The 13,206-nt window shown below is 40.3% G+C and overlaps 1 long non-coding RNA gene across 3 annotated transcripts in view; it reads right to left on the bottom strand.

Annotated features, from left to right (window-relative positions):
• LOC110369036 overlaps nucleotides 1-13,206 on the bottom strand; it is a 35,324-nt gene that overhangs the window by 4,714 nt on the left and 17,404 nt on the right. Inside the window, exons 3-4 of one of the 3 annotated variants that reach the window (XR_004932940.1) lie at nucleotides 5,609-6,555; nucleotides 4,849-5,134 (exon numbers count right to left, since the gene is read on the bottom strand). The exons of 1 other annotated variant lie outside the window; for it this stretch is intronic. This is a non-coding gene — a long non-coding RNA (uncharacterized LOC110369036). Of the gene's footprint in view, nucleotides 1-4,848; nucleotides 6,556-13,206 lie in introns of those variants that run through there. One more of the 3 variants, XR_004932938.1, reaches the window with a different exon arrangement.

The raw sequence follows: 13,206 nt of genomic DNA, 5'->3' as shown, positions 1-13,206 counted from the left end.
GTAAATAAAATCCAACTTTTGTCAAAAAAATTGATTGTTCTATCCATTGTCTTCCTGTTATTGGAATAGTATGCTAAAGTCACAATGGCCTCACAGCACTCGGACATGTGAGCACTGGAGACACTAGAGCGGCTGCTCCACTGTCCACTGATTGCAAGGCCAAATGCTGTGTAGCTACTGTGCGGGGATGATTGTCTGGGATAGATTGTCTCTGTTTTGTCTCACGGCAAGGCCACTGTCAAGTATTAGGGAGAGCCGGGGGAACAGAGAGACAGAAGCAGGGCAGACAGGCTGGCGACCGGACCGCAGGGTGTGATTACTTTCCATCTATGTGATCTCTGCTCAGTTTCTCAATAAAAGTGCTGGAACTTAATCACTTTATCATTTCCTTATTCAATAAGTCTAGGAAGTCAGTTATTGTTGAGAAATCCTACAACACTTCCACTTATCCAAGATTGGGTCGCGGGATCAACAGGTCCAGGACATAAACCCAGACATCTCTCTCCACAGCGACATCCTCCAGCTCATTCTAGGGGAACCTGAGGCATTCCTAGACTAGATGGGATATATAGTCCCTCCAGTGAGTTCTTAATCTTCCCAGAGGTCGCCCTTCAAGCAGAGGTGGGTAGTAACTAGTTACATTACTCAGTTACAACTTCTTGAGTAACTTTTTCAACAAAATATACTTTTAGGAGTAGTTTTACTGCACTGTACTTTTACTTGAGTCATATTACTGAATACTTTTTTACTCTTACTTGAGTAATTTATTAGCTGACAACTTTTTACTTTTGCTTGAGTAAAAATATGTTGAAGTAGAGCTAATCTTACATGACTGCAATTTTTGGTTACTCTCCATACCTCTGCATTCCAGTGGCATGCGCCGGGAAAACCCACAAAAGGAAGCCGCCCCAGGGGCATCCTCCTTAGATGCCCAAACCACCTGAACTGGCGTCTTTCAATGTGGAGAAGCAGCAACTCTACTTTGAGCTCCTGTCTGGATAACCGAGTTCCTCACTACATCACTAAGGCTAAGCCCAGCCACCCCCCAGACAGTTTATTTTCACCATTTGTATCCAGAATCTTCTTTTTTTGGTCATGATCAATACTTCATGTCCATGGAGGGTCACATGGACCATAAATCTAGAGCTTTGCTTTTTGGCTCAGCTCTTTCTTCACCACAATAAATTGGAGCAGCGCCGGCATTATTGCAGACGCTTGCCGAATCTGTTGTTCCATCTTATCATCACTCGATAACAAGACACTAAGATACCTAAACTTCTCCGCTTCGGGCAGAGACTGAACCCCAAAAATCTAGCAAACAATATATTTTTTGAGGTATACCACATTTTCTTTAATCCTTGGTTATTCTTGTGAATTCAAAGGATGGGCTTGAAAGGGGTGCATTTTTGCTAGAACCACCACTGATCTTGGGAATGAGGGAGTGAAGATAGATGGGCATACAGTCAAGAGTTAGTTTTCACCTTCAGCACACCATCAGTCTTTTTGACTAATTGAGCCAGTACACGGGGTTAAAGCACTGGTGCCTGACAGAGTAGAACATGGTACATCTGGCATGCAGCTAAAAGATCAATCAGTAAATCACATTACAATGAGTGCTGTGTCAGAGAGCTGTAGTATTTTTTTCTGCCCTGGGCAACGCCACAGTGACTCTGCACTCTTGTGATGAATTGACATTACACCTACAGTAGACTCGAACAGAAACCGACAACACAATTTTGAAAAAGCTAATCTTCCTTACTGTAAAACAAACACCTGAGACAGTTCCAATGTGTTGGTTCGATTCCACGTTTGACCTCAATTAATTGAGCTGTAATGAGTTCAAATGCTGGATGGACATGCCTGCCTCTGGCTCCTTGAAATATATGCTGTGGGGAAATGAAGCCAAAACCTGTAGTGCTGGCAGCCTGCGCAGTACCAGTCTGCACAGTGAACGAGTGTGAAGTTACACTATGAGCCCCAAGTCTGCAATTAATTCCTGCAACTGTCTGGCAGATGGGCTGTGCTGCGACTGAGAGGGCGCTTCCTACATCTTGCAGCTGTACGCAAAATGGATGGCGCAAGCAAACAGCTGGAGAATGAATTCTCATTAAAGATTTTGCAGCAGTGTGACTTAGGTTCATACATTTCTCTGAGAAATCACCATGCTGCTTGTTCACACTGGTGGGCTTGATCACGCCGTTGATGTCCAGTCTAATATGACGGCTGAACTAAAAAGTGAGGTAAGCCATCAAATAAAGTACTAATGCCGAGACAATAATGTGAGTCCCAGATGCCGGGCATCCCTCTCCTGTCTCTCATTAGAACAGCTGCGTGGTGCACGCTGGGACAGATTAGGGCAGCCGTTTTACTCACAGCAGATAAACCGGACAGTGGAATAGGCAGGGGGCCTGCAGGCTGTGGTTAGGAAGGGGAGATGTAGATTACTGTGTGTGGGGATGAGATTGGGCAAACTGATTTTCATTTAACGGCCAGCTGTGTGATGTGGAATCATGTGGGCCCATCTAAAAGCACTGGCTTCTACCCATAGTAGAAGGAGTTAGGGATGGAGGGGTAGGTGTGGGGCAGGAGTGCCTGTGCTCAGCCTACAGGGATAATTAACTGTGATGTGGCTCATGCTGACAAGAATTGGATGATTTAGAGGCAAGGGTGTGTGGGAGCCTCCTTTTGGGGTAAGGAAATTATCCCAATATAAAATATGCCTTCATGTTCTCGACTTCAACCATAAAGATTTGACTTATCAATAAAAAAATGCATAGATATTTTGCTTTATTCAGGATATATGATCACACTCGCATGTTGATGATCAAGTGCAACCGAGACTGATATCTGAACTTGAAACTTGTTGAAACACCAGTTTCACTGTCTACAGTGAAGCAGGTTTCACATTATAGTCTTATAGGGCGAAAACCAACACGTATTTTCAGCTACCCACAACTCAGACATCTTTACCTTAACCTTTAAGAGTTTATGGTCAGACAATACAGAGATAAAAGTGTTCAGCCACCATGAGAAAAAGTCTCTTTGGATGAGTTTAGGTGAGGCTTCGAAATAAATTAGTACTGTACCACCTGTCAAGCATGTTGATGGAAGCAACATGCAATGAAGTTGTTTTGCCGCCAGTGGTTATTTCACAAAGCAAGTGGAGAGATCAAGAACGTTTCTTTTAATTAACAGCTCGGTTACTGAAACACCATTGTGAGTTACAACAGGAAAATGATCCCAAACACACCAAAACTGCTTTTCAAATAGATGAGGCAGACTACCATTAGGTTTCTAGAAAGGTTTGACCACAGTCCTACTGAAAATTTCCAAGCCATTAAGCGATTTAGAAGCAAATGAGACAGCTTTAAAATGGATCCTAAAACGTACAGCTAACCAATGAAGAGAAGTCAGAACGGTGGCAATGTGCTCAGTAGTTCTTGTTCCGGTTAAAAGTTGTGCTGCATTATTTTGCGCAACCTGCAGGCGCCTGATGGATCTATCACTAGCCCCAAGGTAGAGCGAATTAATCCAGCCTAGATGTAACAAATGCATGAATCACTGTTTCAAAAAGCTGCCTTATTATAACTGGCTTTACTTTGGCTAACTGCTTCAAATGTGAAAAGCTAAATTTTACAACCTCCCTAATCTGGCTTCAAGTTTAAGATTTACATTCAACTTAACTCCAAAAGTTGTGATGATCGGTCTGACTCATCTTGCCAGAGAACCAAGATATATGTCGGAGGTCTCAGATATGCCACCAAAAACCTTCTTTTCTGTTTTTGCTACGAACGGGAATCGGACCCCAATGATAACCCGAAACAGGTCAGTGGCGTTTTGAAACGTGTTCATTTAGAGGGAGGAAGAGTGCGGCTTCAGGGGCGCGTAGCATGCGCTAACCGTCTGGCAGGTTAGTGATCAGCGGAGTCTGACGTGATGGGTTAGAAAGGTTGAAGCACTAACCTGAACGAGCGCTGGCTGAGAGACGGCTCCGGGGCAAACTGCGGCTGGCAGGCAGAGTCTGAATGGGGCAATCCAGGGGAGCGTGAATCCAGGGGCAGTCCAGGTCCGTTCACAGGGAATCCAGAATCCAGCGGCGGTACTGACAGGGGTGTCCAAGATCAGGTTCCGGTTTGGTCCAGGTTCGGTGCACATGGAAAACAGTCCAGGGGGAAACGGGTTACAATCAGGCTGGGTCAGACGGGGCTTCGGCAAACTCGGGAGTCAGAAGGTGGATCAGGTCGGTAACAAGCAGACAGACGGCCAGGTTCTCTGGATAGGCGCTGGAAAGTACTCGGTGGTTGGCACGAGACGATCTGGCACTGGAGACTGATAAGGACGGGCCTTTTATGCAGCTGGAGACAGGTGGAGCCAGTGAAGGTTGATTGCGCAGAGGTGGAGAATTAGCAGGTGTGATGGTAGAGAGCAGGGTCAGCTCCAGTGCCAGAATCATCACAGTTTTTTGCTCCTTCAAATGGAAAAAGTTCAAAGCCGTCAAGGACTTTATATCATTAAGGCATTTGAACAGTTAATCTAATGGCTTTTAAAAGGGAAATAAACCTGATGAGTGTATGTAAACTTCTGATTAGCACTAGGATTGTTACCCAGATTTCATAATCGTCAGCAGAAACTCTATCTGATTGATCTGATCCCCACGTCACAGAAGGTCAAGCTAGTAAAATGCTATTTATTTGCCATGTTTAAAATGTTCTACCTGACTTCCAGCTGCTATTATTACCTGTCCCAAAACTGGATCTATTTAATAATAATAATAATAATAATAATAATAATAATAATAATAATAATAATAATAATAATAATACATTTTATTTGTATAGCACTCTTCTACAAAATCAGACATTTTACAAGAATCAGGTAAAATTACAAAAAGGACAGTTATGTACATCAAACATTGTGAAATACGTGAAAAAAAGAAACACTTAAGTACATAGAACTGGACAGCATTAAAAAGGACATTAATGATACATGAAACACTATTCTGAAGAGGTGAGTTTTGAGATAGGATTTGAATGTGGATAGATCTGTACAGTCTCAGATGTGTTTGGGAAGAGGGCTCCAGAGGGTGGGAGCAGCTGTGGAGAAGGCTCTGTCACCCCAGGACCGGGACTTCATTCTAAGTGGTGGAGACAGGAGGTTAGCATCGGAGAAGTGAAGGCTGCGGGAAGGAGTGTGACGGTGGAGCAGGTTGGAGAGGAAGCATGGGGCTTGGTTATGGAGGTGCTTTGTGGAGCTGTACTATTCAGTCGACCCGAACCATTACACTTGTCTTTAGAATACTTTATGACCAACAGAAGTACAGAATGTCAGAAACTTCCATCAGCACTGCAGTAAAACACCCCCGCAGTCTAATTATGAGCTCAGTAGAATAAAATATTCATGTTAACAATGCACTCTAAAACAAACAAATAACTTTTTTTATCAACATGATTTAATCTAAATTATCAAATCTGTATATGTGTAATTTGCATAAATTAACTTGACAAGCTAACTATTGTTTGCTAATGAGCTAACATATAATCACTTGCAGGCTAACATATAATCTTCCTATGCTTAAGGCAATTTTGGCAATTAGGGTTTGCATACTTACATACAGTACTGGCTGTTGGCATTGAATCAGCAAGCGTAAGAAAATGAAAAGCAATTTATTCTTCTCTACAAAAACATTATTACACCTGTTACCACAGACATAATAACTCAACAAGGGAAAACTAAAACAAACATGAAATACTACCAAAACCCATATTCACATTCTCAACCTTAAAATGTTGCAGTCCTCATGGTGGATGAAGAGCTACTTAGGTGACTAGACATACTGTCTAATGAAATTACATTAAATGATTTATTAGGGCTGTAAAAGAGGCAATCACAAGTGCTCTCAGTCAAGTACTCAAATTAGGCACATTAGCAGAGGCAGAATAGCGTTAATAAATCTGAATATCTAAACTGGTTTAACAGAAGGCTGGTTAGGCAAAGCTGTTAGCAACAAATATTATGAAGGAGAGACACTCATACACTTAACCACTTTCAAATATGTTTGTTGGGATTTATCACATCAAATATATCACATGTATCCTTTATATTATTGGTCTTGCATAAAGAGTGATACATTTCAAGCATTTATTACAGTTAATTTTGAGGATTATGACTCAAAGCTAATGAAAACACCCTTTTCAGTTTCTCAGAAAGTTAGGTTACACACCACAAATTAAAATATAAATAGGATTTAAAGGCACAAGTGTCCACCTGATGATAATTATGTCCATGTACAGTATGTGCATGCAACACACAGCCAGAGATTTACATGCATTTCTAAATAAGAACAGCATGCAGGCGATCAGTCTGTGGCCCTGATGAGATGTTAAGGAAGCCAAGGTTTCTTTTTTAGCTTTCCTGCATTGTTCATTATGGTGTCTCTCATCTTTTGCTTGGGTCTGTGGAGTTTCCTGGCGAATGAGGCACAATGATACCAGGGGCATTAAGGCGGTTATTGGTCCTTTTAGCAGTGTGGGTCGCTGCCAAGTCCTGAATCAAAATCTCCATAAAGTTTGCAAGCAGAGGAAAACATAAAGTACAGTTAGACAGTTGAGCTGGCTTTGGACTTAGATCACTAAAACAAATAAATGCCAGCAGATGACATGACTGCCCAAATCACCAGTGACAGTTGAAACATCATACTGTATCTCCTGCAACTTAGATTCTATGGATTTGCACTGTCGCCCCAGATGCTCGGAGCTAGATTTCCAAATTAAATGTAAATGTAACTGTGAACAGAAAAGAGATTTTGGCACACATAAAAAAATCAAACATCAGATTGTTTTCCCCCTTTGTCCTGGATACATAATGTGCGGTGGGTCATGTAAAACTTACTTTCTTCAGACCCCAATTTCTTGAATTGCTTTTGATTTTTAGTCAACTTGGAATGGGGGACTGGTGCCTATAGAGACACACAGGAGCAAACAAACATGCATGCAGAGTCATAACTAAGGGAAATGTAGAGAGACTACTCTAACAGTCATGTTTCTGGACTGTGGGAGGAGGCTAGAGTACCCGACGAGAACCCACACATGCACATGAAAGAATTGCAGACTAGTGCAGGAAGACCCGTAACTGGGATTCAAACCCAGGACCTTCTTGCTACAAAGCAGCAATGTCGCCAATTACTTCACTGTGCAGCCCAAAGAAGATAAATACCTTTTGACAAGAATTAGGCATTTACAGTAATGCAAAAAGATACAAAGTGCACAGTGCTGTGAAGCACAGAAAAAAAGGGGTACTGTTAAATTTTCGTCAGTGGTGTGTTACATTTTCTTGCAAAGTTATTTTATTTATCTGATTGTTTCTACAGTTTAGATGCAATTAGTTTAAATATTTCCTCCCCAACATGAGCAGGTTATCTAAGATTTAAACAATACATTTTGAAATATGACAAATAAGCCCTTTTGCACACACCAATCTCAGCTTGATGAACTTAATTATACACTTGACCTTCTAAAGATAGCTTCATTCTTCAAGTAATTGAAGCATTCACCTTATCAAACTGGTTTGTGGATAGACAATCTTGAATTCATTCTGTTATTCCATGATGCATCGTGGTTTTATTTTGGCGGGGACAAAAAAGAAAAAGAGAGAAAACAACACCCAGATGAAGGTCAAATGTAGCCCAACAGATCGCTTTTCAAGTCCATCTGTAAAATCCTGCAAGCTCCTGATTTACTGATAATCCCAGTGCCCTACAGAAAAGTCCCTCTTATCACAGTGTCCAGTTTTACAAGTTGGTGCAGAATCAAAAATAGAAATAAAATGCACTTGAACTTAAACTCAGTTTAAATATCTTTTCACCTGATGCAATAACAATGTTATTAGCTAGAATTTAAACGGAACCTGCTTTTTAAACTGATCTGAACTGATTTATTACTAATTTGAATTAAGCACTTTAAAGGAGTTGTTTGCAGCAACAAATCAACCTAACATACTTGACAGGTATATTACATCTAGTGCGCATGAAAAGAACATCATTACGCAACATTTTGAAAGAGCTTAGCTTGTATAAAACTCAGGCATTTAGTTTTGTGTGCTCCTGACTTTAGAAATAATAGTGGGCACCATGGTGAGATTTAAATAGCTGTCTGCGAATCCTAACCGTAACAGCGTGCACCTCGCCTCTTGTATATGGGCACTGGAGATAGGCACTAGCCTGTCACAACCCTGCATGGATAAGTGGGAATAAACAATGGGTGGATGACTGGATGGACATTTCACTGTATGGAAAATAGTCTATAAATGGAGGACAATCAATACAACTGAAAACAAGCCCAGGATGGCTGTCCAACCAAATTCACCCTGAGAGCAGACTGCAAAAAGTAAAGTCTCCAAAAACCCTTCAATCTCATCAAGGGACCTACAGAAGGCTCTTCCTACTGTTGATATGAAATTGCATGTCTGTACAATTAGTAAAAGACTGCACAGAAGTTACATTTCCACAGGAGGTGCGCACAGAGGAAACGGTTGCTCTCTGAGAGAAACCTAAAGGCCGGACTAAAGTTTGCCAAAGAGAACGCAAACATAGACCAAGACTTGTGGTATAATGTTAAATGGACAGATGGTTCTAAAAGTGAATTATTCGGACACCAGAACAAGAGGAAAAGAATGTCCTACCAACTGTGAAGTGTGTTACTGGAAGTGTCACGGTTTAGTGATGCCTTGCTGCTTCAGACCTGACCATCTCACATTCATAGAAACCATGGATTTTACCGTCTATCGGGGGTGTTTAAGGTAAGTTTGAGTCTATCTGTAATACATTAAAGCATAAACAGAACTGGAACCTGCTACATGACAATAATTAAAGACATGACTTTCTTTTCTATGGATACAAGAAAAAATAATTAATAAACATAAGAAATCCACTTGTGACGATATAAAAACTGAGTATTTAACAGGGTAGCCAAGTTTTCCTTTATTTACACCACTAGTTCTCTTATTTTATTTGGCATTAAACCATGCCTTCTGATATGACAAACACGTAATGAAAAGGTGTCTCAGTCCTGTATCTGTGATAGCAAACAAATTTCACTCCGTGACGGCCTCTGAAGCATACCAGAGATGGATAAATCTCAACCCCCCACCCCCACCCCTCACCCCACCTATATTCTGTCTCTGAATTCTCACGCAAAACATCTATGTGTGACAAAAACATATCAGGTCCTGCCTGAGATGTTATGTGTGAAAGGATCTGTTCACAAAATAGCTTAAACATTTTTACTTCTTACACAGAGCTTTAAACACAGCATTATTTCAGAAAAAAAGAGTGTCCTTTGAAAACAATGCCCTCTTCAAGATTGTCTTACAATGGCTGACTACATTCTTTATTTTGAGGTTCAAGTTCTTCAACTTTTTCCTTTTAAAGATAACAAACAAACCCTTCATACAAAGACATTGTATTGCTGCACAAAATACAAAAAAAAATCAATTGAATGGCCTTTATTCTATTGTACCCATCTCAATTTATATCTTCTCTATCATGTCAACAAAGAAAACGTGACAGTCCAATTGTAGCAAATTGCTTCAAGTTTAGTTTGACAAGCTATTATAGTTGACAATCTCTTAAAGGTGACCCCCTCCCTCCCACCCCCGTCTTTATCATTGGATAACTGCTATGTTCAGTACATTAGATTGTCTGCCACCAGGTGGTGGCCGACTGCCAGTACGGAGTGACACTGCCTTGACCAGACTTATTCCCTTTGGAGTCAAACCTTCCGGGTCTTCCCGCGGGGGCGGGGGGCGGTCGGGTGTCGGGGGGATTATGAACTATGCAAGGAATTGCTGTAGGTGGAGGAGTCTTGCAGTACCTCAGCTCATTTTGATTAATGGACCTCTCTCTGCCCCTGAGTGAGCAATTATCAGAGGGTAGGCAAAGTCGTTCATCACTGTAACCAAGCAGCAGGTCTCCACCACTGTCGAAAGTTATACCTGCAGGGCAAAGTGTCTACCTCATGCGCCACCTCCTTCTTGTCCTCCTACTTTTCCTCATCAGCCATGCAACTGCTCCTTGTTTTACCGGGAGAATCTGTCGACAGAAGGTCAGACAGGCTTGAGCTTTAAGGTGCCGTGCTGCACACGCCGTGTTGTTTACGGGCGGATCAGATTTCCCCAAGGTAACGTTGTTGCTGTTGTCTTGATTCTTTCACCTTTATAAAATCCAAGCATGCTTGTTATTGTGAGATCCTTTGAGTCCTGGGGCATTGTCTCTAAAATTCAGCTTTCAACATGATGGAAACATGTGAACATATATTCTTTTGTTGTTTGAGGCATATGCTGTGCCTTGGTTGTAAAAGTGTTCATGGTCCTCAAACTCTATTACGTTTTATCCATTACAACCCCAGACTTCAATTTATTTATTTTTATTCTTTTCTTTTTTTCGATTGAATGCACATTGGAATTTTAAGCAGCAGACAAACACAATGTAGCACATATTTGTGAAGTAGAAGGACAAGGATGTGTGGTTTTCTTTTCTTTTTTTTTTTCGAAATAAAAATCTAAAAACTTTTATGAGCATTTATATTTGGCCCCTTTTACTATGATACCTCTGAAACTCCTGCCAGAAGCCCCATTATGTGTTAAATAGTGTCCATGTTTGTGTCATTTGATCTAATTATTAACTCAGTTGTTCTGTGAAGGCCTCAAAGGTTTGCTGAAGAACATTAGTGAACAAACGGCCTCACGAAGACCAGGGAAAGCAACAGATCAGAGAGAAAGCTATAGACAAGTTTAAAGTGGGATTGGGTTGTTAAGTAATATCTCAAGCCTTGGACAGCTCATGAAGCACTGTTAATTTCTTTGTCTGAAAATAGAAATAATATGGCACAGCTGCAAAGCTTGCAAGACATTTTAATTTGCCTTAACTGGCAGGTGGGGCAATGAGAGCATAAATCTGAGACCCAAACGAGAGAATCATGCTAACACTGGAGGAACTGAATCCTCCACTCATGATGTATTATTATTATTATTATTATTATTATTATTATTATTATTAGTAGTAGTAGTAGTAGTAGTAGTATATTGTTTTCACACATGTAGCCTTTATGGACATGGCAGAAAGGAACCTATTGTTTAAAAGAAAGCTACGACAAATTGCCTTTGGCTTTTGCCCAGTCATAGGAGACTGAAACGGAAGTTTTTTGGGAAGTGAACTGATCACCCTCAATGTGTCATACATATGGTCAAATGTGGTGGTGTCAGCATCATGTTGTGGGTCAGCTTTTCTTCAGTAGAACCAGAGAGGCAGATTAGAGTTGAAGGGAAGATTGGTTAAACTTAACACGGGGAAATCCTGGTGGGGACAAATAATTAACAGTTACAAAAGATTAGATACTTCTGCAGAGATTTTCCTTCAAACGGGACAAGAACATACAGTCAGAGCCAAAGGAAAGCTGAGATCAAACCAGTTTCATAGTTTAGAAAGGTCAATTCAAAGCACAGACCTGCAGTAGTTTAAATAGAGCATTTTTGGGAGTCTATCAGAATACTACATCATAACTTTACAAGACTTACTGACTTTTCCTTGCAAAGTTCTCAATATATTGAGGTGATCTCCAATCACTCTGACTGGGCAAACATCTTTTGTTCCTCCTTTGGCGACCCCACCCATCCATCCATCCATCCATCCATCCATCCATTTCCTAACACGCTTATCCTTAATGGGGTTGCGAGGGGTGCTGATGCCTATCTCCAGCTGTCAATGGGCAAGAGGCGTGGTACACCCTGGACAAGTAAGCGACCCCACAATTTATTTATTTATTTATTTTTTTACTTCCAAAATCTGGTGTGGATGTTCCAAAACCTAATTTTTCTATTATGAAATCTTTCTTTGGTGCCTTTAGATCCGTGCTTGGACAGTCATTCAGAAAAGTTAAATTTCCCTTCATCTTAAGCTATCTAGCAGACAAGAAAAGATTTCTGACCAGATCAAATTGTGTCTGAAGAAAAGTTAGCCCAGGCCATGATGCATTCGTCACCATATTTCTCTAAGGATATTGTGTTTTTTCATTAATTATTCAACAGGTTTTAGTGAGATTTTAACCAGGCCCGCATGATCTCTTCAGAAAAAAAGAATTATATATGATATAAACTCTGCTAAATAGTTCAACATATTGAAAATACAGGGGATTGTTGTCACATAAACACAACCAATACTCTTTGGAAATTCCTGCAGCTCTTTCCGTGTTGTTGGTGGGTTTTTGGAAAAATGTGTTGCCCCGGTAATGTTCCTTTTTGTTCCATACTGTGCACTTACTTGTTACTGCCTTTTATGAGACATGGGGTTTGCATGCAAATTTTTTTGGTACTGTTGTCTTAACTTATACCTTTGTATAAAGAGATCTTTTTGATCCCCTGTAAATTCCTTGTAAACTATGGCTGTAGTTGATGTATACCAATGAGCAGATGTCAGAAAAATATAAAGCAGCTGATATTTTTAAGGGTAATCAGATTTAATAACTAATGGCAGATGTGAAATGTAAAAAAAAACTGAATCCTGAAACTAAATCAAACGTTGCTTCAGGACATACATTAATTTAAGGTTGTTACAAGTATTTGTGACCAGGTAATTGAAAAATGTATTTCTATAAACATTTTACTCCTATAAAAGTGTCATTCATTATTCAATTGTACATGACCAATGTCAGACTTCTTAGAAATTTCTTATAGTACTGTGTATATAAACTTTCGAAAAGCCACTGTTCTAAAACCTGTTTAAGAATCTGTTGTGAGAGTCGAAAATTAATTTAGAGATCTAACTGAGCCAGAGCTTTCTTGACACTTTTTTTCATTTTGGGACTAAGTTTAGGTCTTGCCGATCAAGCTGGAGCCTTTAATCATACAACTTCCACGTTAAAACATCATTAAAAAAACACTATCTCTATTATTTTTTTTTCATTTCACAACCTCGGCTTTCAGCTGTTCCCGATACAACAATTCAGTACTCAAAGTAATGTGCTTGATGTTTAGTTGAGAGCCGGGAGGCCATGTTCAAAGAGAAAATGGCAGTAATAGGACAGGTTGATTGCTGGACCAATCTCAGCACTGTCATTTCTTTTACACACCTGTAATCCCCTTGCACACTTTAAAAAATGCAATTAACAAAATTGTTGCTTCTCCCAGAGACCAACAATTTTCCTAAATCAATCGGTC

This window comes from Fundulus heteroclitus, chromosome 16 (assembly GCF_011125445.2).
Source record: "Fundulus heteroclitus isolate FHET01 chromosome 16, MU-UCD_Fhet_4.1, whole genome shotgun sequence".
Lineage (NCBI taxonomy): Eukaryota > Metazoa > Chordata > Actinopteri > Cyprinodontiformes > Fundulidae > Fundulus > Fundulus heteroclitus.
This window is presented reverse-complemented; position numbering and strand designations above follow the sequence as displayed.